Source organism: Piliocolobus tephrosceles, unplaced genomic scaffold (genome assembly GCF_002776525.5).
Source record: "Piliocolobus tephrosceles isolate RC106 unplaced genomic scaffold, ASM277652v3 unscaffolded_14581, whole genome shotgun sequence".
Classification (NCBI taxonomy): Eukaryota; Metazoa; Chordata; class Mammalia; order Primates; family Cercopithecidae; genus Piliocolobus; species Piliocolobus tephrosceles.
In genome coordinates, this window is record NW_022296067.1 from 1 (window position 1) to 9,922 (window position 9,922).

The 9,922-nt window shown below is 40.2% G+C and overlaps 1 pseudogene; it reads right to left on the reverse strand.

The window, feature by feature from the left end:
- Positions 1-9,023: 9,023 nt before the first annotated feature.
- Positions 9,024-9,915, reverse strand: LOC113220839 (annotated as a pseudogene).
- Between the last annotated feature and the right edge of the window lie 7 nt (positions 9,916-9,922).

The following is a 9,922-nucleotide window of genomic DNA, read 5'->3' on the forward strand; positions in this document are numbered from 1 at the left end:
GTTTACTGCTATAGCTTCCTCTTAGAACTGCTTTTTCTGTATCCCACTGGTCTGTAGTAATGAATTCCCTCAGCTCTTATTTGTCTGGGAGTCTTTATCTCTCTTTCATTTGTGAAGGAGAATTTTGCTAGGTAGAGTATTCCTGGTTGGCAGTTTTTTTGTTGTTTGTTTAAAATCCATTTTTCACTCAGCACTTTGAATATATCATTCTTTTTGTTTTTCTTTATTGTACATTAAGTTCTAGAGTACATGTGCACAATGTGCAGGTTTCTTACATATGTATACATGTGCCGTGTTGGAGTACTGCACCCATTAACTGGTCATTTACATTAGGTATATCTCCTAATGCTATCCCTCCCCCCACCACCTCCCCACAATAGGAACCGGTGTGATGCTCCCATCCTGTGTCCAAGTGATCTCATTGTTTAATTCCCATCTATGAGTGAGAACATGTGGTGTTTGGTTTTCTGTTCTTGCGATAGTTTGCTGAGAATGATGGTTTCCAGCTGCATCCATGTCCCTACAAAGGACATGAACTCATCCTTTTTTTTTCTTCTGTTATCCCCATTGTATTTGTTTATTCATTATTGTTTTTATTATATTTAATGTAATAATAGGGTACACGTGCACAGTGTGCAGGGTTGATACATAGGTATACATGTGCCATGTTGGTTTGCTGCACCCATCAGCTCATCATTTACATTAGGTATTTCTTTTTTTTAAATTTTATTTTATTATTATTATACTTTAAGTTCTAGGTAAATGTGTATGATGTGCAGGTTTGTTACATATGTATACTTGTGCCATGTTGTTGTGCTGCCCCCATCAAACATCAGCACCCATCAACTCGTCATTTACATCTGGTAAAACTCCCAATGCAATCCCTCCACCCTATCCCCTCCCCATGATAGGCCCCGGAGTATGATGTTCCCCTTCCCGAGTCCAAGTGATCTCATTGTTCAGTTCCCACCTATGAGTGACAACATGCGGTGTTTGGTTTTCTGTTCTTGTGATAGTTTGCTGAGAATGATGGTTTCCAGCTGCATCCATGTCCCTACAAAGGACACAAACTCATCCTTTTTTATGGCTGCATAGTATTCCATGGGGTTTTTGTGCCACATTTTCTTAATCCAGACTGTCACTGATGGATATTTGGGTTGATTCCAAGTCTTTGCTATTGTGAATAGTGCCGCAATAAACATACGTGTGCATGTGTCCCTATAGCAGCATGATTTATAATCCTTTGGGTATATACCCAGTAATGGGATGGCTGGGTCATATGGTACTTCTAGTTCTAACTCTTTGAGGAATTGCCATACTGTTTTCCATAATGGTTGAACTAGTTTACAATCCCACCAACAGTGTAAAAGTGTTCTTATTTCTTCACATCCTCTCCAGCACCTGTTGTTTCCTGACTTTTTAATGATTGCCATTCTAACTGGTGTGAGATGGTATCTCATTGTGGTTTTGATTTGCATTTCTCTGATGGCCAGTGATGATGAGCATTTTTTCATGTATCTGTTGGCTGTGTGAATGTCTTCTTTTGAGAAATGTCTGTTCATATTCTTTCCTCACTTTTTGATGTGGTTTTTTGTTTTTTTCTTGTAAATTTGTTTGAGTTCTTTGTAGGTTCTGGATATTAGCCCTTTGTCAGATGAGTAGATTGCAAACATTTTCTCCCATTCTGTGGGTTGCCTGTTCACTCTAATGATAGTTTATTTTGCTGTGCAGAAGCTCTTTAGTTTAATTAGATCCCATTTGTCAATTTTGGCTTTTGCTGCCGTTGCTTTTGGTGTTTTAGACATGAAGTCCTTGCCCATGCCTGTGTCCTGAAGGGTATTGCCTAGGTTTTCTTCTAGGGTCTTTATGGTATTAGGTCTAACATTTAAGTCTCTAATCCATCTTGAATTAATGTTCGTATAAGGAGTAAGGAAAGGATCCAGTTTCAGCTTTCTACGTACGGCTGGCCAATTTTCCCAGCACCATTTATTAAACAGGGCATCCTTTCCCCATTTCTTGTTTTTCTCAGGTTTGTCAAAGATCAGAAGGCTATAGATGCGTGGTATTATTTCTGAGGTCTCTGTTCTGTTCCATGGGTCTATATCTCTGTTTTGGTACCAGTACCATGCTGTTTTGGTTACTGTAGCCTTGTAGTATAGTTTGAAGTCAGGTAGCATGATGCCTCCAGCTTTGTTCTTTTGACTTAGGATTGTCTGGGCAATGCAGGCTCTTTTTTGGTTCCATATGAATTGTCATTTGAATTCCATATGAATTGGGATAACTGTTAAAGCAGTTATTCCAATTCTGTGAAGAAAGCCTTTGGTAGCTTGATGGGAATGGCATTGAATCTATAAATGACCTTGGGCAGTATGGCCATTTTCAAGATATTGATTCTTCCTATCCATGAGCATGGCATGTTCTTCCATTTGTTTGTGACCTCTTTTATTTCACTGAGCAGTGGTTTGTAGTTCTCCTTGAAGAGTTCCTTTACATCCCTTGTAAGTTGGATTCCTAGGTATTTTATTCTCTTTGAAGCAATTGTGAAGGGAAGTTCATTCCTGATTTGGCTCTCTGTTTGTCTGTTACTGGTGCATAAGAATGCTTGTGATTTATGCACATTAATTTTGCATCCCGAGACTTTGCTGAAGTTGCTTATCAGCTTAAGAAGATTTGGGGCTGATATTTCTAAATATACAATCATGTCATCTGCAAACAGGGACAATTTGACTTCTTCTTTTCCTTATTGAATACCCTTTATTTATTTCTCCTGCCCGAATGCCCTAGCCAGAACTTCCAACACTATGTTGAATAGGAGTGGTGAGAGAGGGCATCCCTGTGGTTTGCCAGTTTTCAAAGGGAAAGCTTCCTGTTTTTGCCAATTCAGTATGATATTGGCTATGGGTTTGTCATAAATAGCTGTTATTATTTTGAGATACGTTCCATCACTACCGATTTTATTGAGAGATTTTAGCATGAAGGGCTGTTGAATTTTGTCAAAGGCCTTTTCTGCATCTATTGAGGTAATCATGTGGTTTTTGTCTTTGGTTCTGTTTATATGCTGGATTACATTTATTGATTTGTGTATGTTGAACCCGTCTTGCATCTCAGGGATGAAGCCCACTTGATCATGGTGGAAAAGCTTATTGATGTGCTGCTGAATCCGGTTTGCCAGTATTTTATTGAGGATTTTTGCATCAATGTTCATCAGGGATATTGGTCTAAAATTCTCTGTTTTTGTTGTGTCTCTGCCAGGCTTTGGTATCAAGATGATGTTCGCCTCATAAAATGAGTTAGAGAGGATTCCGTCTTTTTCTATTGATTGGAATAGTTTCAGAAGGAATGGTACCAGCTCCTCCTTGTACCTCTAGTAGAATTCAGCTGTGAATCCACCTGGTCCTGGACTTTTTTGGTTGGTAGGCTATTAATTATTGCCTCAATTTCAGAGCCTGCTATTGGTGTATTCAGGGATTCAGCTTCTACCTGGTTTAGTCTTGGAAGAGCGTAAGTGTCCAGGAAATTTTCCATTTCTTCTAGATTTTATAGTTGATTTGCATAGAGGTGATTATAATATTCTCTGATGGTAGTTTGTATTTCTGTGGGGTCGGTGGTGATATCCCCTTTATCATTTTTTATTGCATCTATTTGATTCTTCTCTCTTTTCTTCTTTATTAGCCTTGCTAGCGGTCTATCAATTTTGTTGATCTTTTCAAAAAACCAGCTCCTGGATTCATTGATTTTTTGGAGGGTTTTTTGTATCTCTATCTCCTTCAGTTCTGCTCTGATCTTAGTTATTTCTAGCCCTCTACTAGCTTTTGTATGTGTTTGCTCTTGCTTCTCTAGTTCTTTTAATTGTGATGTTAGAGTGCCCATTTTAGATCTTTCCTGCTTTCTCTTGTGGGCATTTCGTGCTATAAATTTCCCTCTACACACTGTTTTAAATGTGTCCCAGAGATTCTGGTATGTTGTATCTTTGTTCTCATTGGTTTCAAAGAACATCTTTATTTCTGCCTTCATTTCGTTATGTACCCAGTAATCATTCAGGAGCAGGTTATTCAGTTTCGATGTAGTTGAGCAGATTTGATTGAGTTTCTTAGTCCTGAGCTCTAGTTTGATTGACTGTGGTCTGAAAGACAATTTGTTATAATTTCTGTTCTTGTACATTTGCTGAAGAGTGCTTTACTTCCAATTATGTGGTCAATTTTGGAATAAGTGTGATGTGGTGCTGAGAAGAATGTATATTCTGTTGACTTGGGGTGGATAGTTCTCTAGATGTCTATTAGGTCTGCTTGCTACAGAGATGAGTTCAATTCCTGGATATCCTTGTTGATTTTCTGTCTCATTGATCTGTCTAATGTTGACAGTGGGGTGTTAAAGTCTCCCATTATTATTGTATGGGAGTCTAAGCCTCTTTGTAAGTCTCGAAGGGCTTGCTTTATGAATCTGGGTGCTCCTGTATTGTGTGCATATATGTTTTGGATAGTTAGCTCTTCCAGTTGAATTGATCCCTTTACCATAATGTAATGGCTTTCTTTGTCTCTTTTGATCTTTGATGGTTTAAAGTCTGTTTTATCAGACACTAGTATTGCAATCCCTGCTTTTTTTTGTTCTCCATGTGCTTGGTAGATCTTCCTCCATCCCTGTATTTTGAGCCTATGTATGTCTCTGCTTGTGAGATGGGTTTCCTGAATACAGCAGACTGATGGGTCTTGACTCTTTATCCAGTTTGCCAGTCTGTGTCTTTTAATTGGAACACTTAGTCCATTTACATTTAAGGTTAATATTGTTATTGTGAACTTGATCCTGCCAGTATGATATTAACTGGCTATTTTGCTCCTTAGATGATGCAGTTTCTTTCTAGCCTCGATGGTCTTTACATTTTGGCATGTTTTTGCAATGCCTGGTACTGGTTGTTCCTTTCCATGTTTAGGGCTTCCTTCAGGGTCTCTTGTAAGGCAGGCCTGGTGATGACAAAGTCTCTAAGCATTTGCTTATCTGTAAAGAATTTTATTTCCCCTTCACTTATGAAACTTAGTTCGGCTGGATATGAAATTCTGGGTTTAAAATTCTTTTCTTTAAGAACGTTGAATATTGGCCCCCACTCCCTTCTGGCTTGTAGAATTTCTGCCGAGAGATCTGCCGTCAATCTGATGGGCTTCCCTTTTTGGGTAACCCGACCTTTCTCTCTGGCTGCCCTTAAGATTTTTTTCTTCATTTCACCCTGGGGAATCTGGCAATTATGTGTCTTGGAGTTGCTCTTCTCGAGTAGTATCTTTGTAGTGTTCTCTGTATTTCCTTAATTTGAATGTTGGCCTGCCTTACTAGGTTGGGGAAGTTCTCCTGGATGATATCCTGAAGAGTGTTTTCCAACTTGGTTCCATTTTCCCTCTCACTTTCAGGCACCCCAATCAGACGTAGATTTGGTCTTTTTACATAATCCCATACTTCTTGCAGGCTTTGTTCATTTCTTTTTCTTCTTTTTTCTTTAGGTTTCTCTTCTTGCTTCATTTCATTCATTTGATCCTCAATCACTGATACTCTTTCTTGCAGTTGATCGAGTCAGTTACTGAAGCTTCTGCATTTGTCACGTATTTCTCGTGTCGTGGTGTTCATCTCTGTCATTTCGTTTATGACCTTCTCTGCATTAATTATTCTAGTTATCAATTCTTCCACTCTTTTTTCAAGATTTTTAGTTTCTCTACACTGGGTACGTAATTCCTCCTTTAGCTCTGAGAAATTTGATGGACTGAAGCCTTCTTCTCTCATCTCGTCAAAGTCATTCTCCGTCCAGCTTTGATCCGTTGCTGGCGATGAGCTGCATTCCTTTGGAGGGGGAGATGCGCTCTTATTTTTTGAATTTCCAGCTTTTCTGCCCTGCTTTTTCCCCATCTTTGTGGTTTTATCTGCTTCTGATCTTTGATGATGGTGACATATTGATGGGGTTTTGGTGTGGGTGTCCTTCCTGTTTGTTAGTTTTCCTTCTAACAGTCAGGACCCTCAGCTGATGGTCTGTTGGAGATTTCTTGAGGTCCACTCCAGACCCTGTTTGCCTGGGTGCAGAAGATAGAATATTGCTGAACAGCGAGTGTACCTGTCTGATTCTTCCTTTGGAACCTTCCTCTCAGGGGTGTACTCCACTGTGTGAGGTGAGGGGTGTCAGTCTGCCCCTAGTGGGGGATGTCTCCCAGTTAGGCTACTCAGGGATCAGGGACCCACTTGAGCAGGCAGTCTGTCCGTTCTCAGATCTCAACTTTCGTGTTGGGAGATGCACTGCTCTCTTCAAACCTGTCTGAGTCGTTTGCATCTGCAAAGGTTTCTGCTGCTTTGTTGTTGTTGTTGTTGTTTAGCTGTGCCCTCTCCCCAGAGGTAGAGTCTCATTTGAAATTGCAGAAATCACCTGTCTTCTGTGTCGCTCGCACTGGGAGCTAGAGACTGGAGCTGTTCCTATTCGGCCATCTTGTTCCCTTTCGAACTCATCCTTTTTTATGGCTGCATAGTATTCCATGGTGCATATGAGCCAAATTTTCTTAATCCGGTGTGTCACTGATGGACATTTGGGTTGATTCCAAGTCTTTGCTATTGCGAATAGTGCCACAATAAACATATGTGTGCATGTGTCTTTATAGCAGCATGATTTATAATTCTTTGGGTATATCCCCAGTAATGGGATGGCTGGGTCTTATGGTATTTCCAGTTCTAGATCCTTGAGGAATTGCCATACTGTTCCACAATGGTTGAACTAGTTTACATTCCCACCAACAGTGTAAAAGTGTTCCTATTTCTCCACATCCTCCCCAGCACCTGTTGTTTCCTGACTTTTTAATGATTGTCATTCTAACTGATGTGACATGTTATCCCATTGTGGTTTTGATTTGCATTTCTCTGATGGCAAGGGATGACGAGCATTTTTTCATGTATCTGTTGGCTGTATGAATGTCTTCTTTTGAGAAATGTCTGTTCATATTCTTTGCCCACTTTTTGATGCGGTTTTTTGTTTTTTTCTTGTAAATTTGATTGAATTCTTTATAGATTCTGGATATTAGCCCTTTGTCAGATGAGTAGATTGCAAAAATTTTCTCCCATTCTGTAGGTTACCTGTGCACTCTGATGGTAGTTTCTTTTGCTGAGCAGAAGCTGTTTAGTTTAATCATATCCCATTTGTCAATTTTGGCTTTTGTTGCCGTTGCTTTTGGTGTTTTAGACATGAAGTCCTTGCCCATGCCTATGTCCTGAAAGGTATTATCTAGGTTTTCTTCTAGGGTTTTTATGGTTTTAGGTCTAACATTTAAGTCTCTAATGCATCTTGAATTAATTTTCGTATAAGGAGTAAGGAAAGGATCCAGTTTCAGCTTTCTACTATGGCTAGCCAATTTTCCCAGCACCATTTATTAAATGGGGAATTCTTTCCCCATTTCTTGTTCTTCTCAGGTTTGTCAAAGATTGGATGACTGTAGATGTGTGGTATTATTTCTGAGGGCTCTGTTCTGTTCCATTGGTCTATATCTCTGTTTTGGTACCAGTACCCTACTGTTTTGGTTACAGTAGTCTTGTAGTATAGTTTGAAGTCAGGTAACATGATGCCTCCCTCCAGATTCGTTCTTTTCCCTTAGCAATGTCTTGGCAATGCAGGCTCTTTTTTTGGTTCCATGTGAACTCTAAAGTAGTTTTTTCTAATTCTGTGAAGAAAGTCATTGGTAGTTTAATGGGGATGTCATTGAATTAAATTACCTTGGACAGTATGGCCATTTTCACAATATTGATTCTTCCTATCCTTGAGCATGGATATTCTTCCATTTGTTTGTGTCCTCTTTTATTTCACTGAGCAGTGGTTTGTAGTTCTCCTTGAAGAGGTCTTTACATACCTTGTAAGTTGGATTCTTAGGTGTTTTATTCTCTTTGAAGCTATTGCGAATGGGAGTTCATTCATGATTTAGCTCTCTGTTTGTCTGTTACTGGTGCATAAGGATGCTTGTGATTTTTGTGCATTGATTTTGTATCTTGAGACATTGCTGAAGTAGCTTATCAGCTTAAGGAGATTTTGGGCTATGACAATGGGGTGTTCTAAATATACAATCTTGTCATCTGCAAACAGGGACAATTTGACTTCTTCTTTTCTGAACTAAATACCCTTTATTTCTTTCTCTTGCCTGATTACCCTAGCCACAACGTCCAACACGCTGTTGAATAGGTGTGTTGAGAGAGGGCATTCCTGTCTTGTGCCAGTTTTCAAAGGGAAAGCTTCCCGTTTTTGCCCATTCAGTATGATATTGGCTGTGGGTTTGTCATAAATAGCTCTTATTATTTTGTGGTACGTTCCATCAATACCGAATTTGTTGAGCGTTTTTAGCATGAAGCGCTGTTGAATTTTGTGGAATATCAAGGTCCTTTGTAGGGACATTGATGCAGCTGGAAACCATCATTCTTAGCAAACTATCTCAAGAAGAGAAAACCAAACACCACATGTTCTCACTCATAGGTGGGAACTGAACAATGAGTTCACTTGGACTCGGGAAGGGGAACATCACACACTGGGGCCTATCATGGGGAGGGCGGAGGGGGGAGAGATTGCACTGGGGAGTTATACCTGATATAAATGACGAATTGATGGGTGCTGACGAGTTGATGGGTGCAGCACACCAACATGGCACAGGTATACATATGTAACAAACCTGCACGTTATGCACATGTACCCTTGAACTTAAAGTATAATTTAAAAAAAAAAAGAAGAAAAAAGAAAACCATACCAGTCTATGCTCCAGTGATTATGGCTTGTCAATTCGTACTCACACAGATGAAGTCAGGAAAAACTTCCAAACAATTCTAGAATGCCAAAACACTAAGATTCCAGTCAGTGAAACAGAAAGCAGGAGCCAACGAGTAGATATCCCTATAATCAGTTGAAACACTGAAGAAAGTCAACTCTAAACTTATTCTTACAGTAACAATTTAAATTTTCTATGTATCATAACAATTATTCTCCAATATCAATTTCTGTTTTCAAGATCAGGCCGCATTCATTTTATTTTTTATAACCTCCTCAGCAGGTTCTGGATTCCCTGCTTGATCTACTTGGTTCTCATACCATAAACAATGGGGTTCAGAGCTGGGGGAATGAGGTAGTGCAGGATGTTGAGCAGGATGGAATCCATAGGAACTGTCTTCCTGGCCAGGTTAGTGATGACCAGAACCAGCAGGACTGTGCTGAAGAAGAGGATTAGGATGAATTGGGATCCACACGTGCTCAAGGCCTTGGCCATAGCATCCTCGGCCTTGATACTTAGCACAGTTTTCAAGATTTAAAAAATAAGAGAGAACAATAAGGATGAGGTCAGAGCCCAGGAGGGTCCAGTATGTAACAAACTGGTAGCGCTGATTCAAGTTGATGTAATCACAAGAGAGTTTAAGAACAGACACGTTAGTACAGATGCAGTTCTTGATGATGTGTCCTGCACAGTATCTGAGTCGAGAAGAAAGTATGGGGATAGGCATAGTAAGAAGGCCATTTCTGAACAAACCAAAGATGGCAGCCCTAGCGACAAATTGATCAGTGATGATGAATGAGTACTGTAGGGGCTTGCAGATGGCCACATAGCGGTCATAGGCCATGATTATGAATGTGCAGGACTCCATAGTCAGAAAACTGTTCAAGATGAACATCTGAAGGAAGCAGGCAGGGAAGCTGATTGACCTGAGGTCAAACCAGAAGATGGTCAGGACCTTGGGGATGATGGTGACGCAGAGTACGATGTCCAGTAGGGAGAGGAGGCTGAGCAGGTAGTACAGGGGCTGGTGCAGAGAGGTTTCCATACAGATGGTGGTCAGAAGGGTGGCATTGACCCCCATGGCCAGGAGGAAGAGGAGGCTGAGGGGCAGAAACTGCCAGTGCTACCAGCTCTGTAAACTGGGGAAACAAATGAGGAAGAAT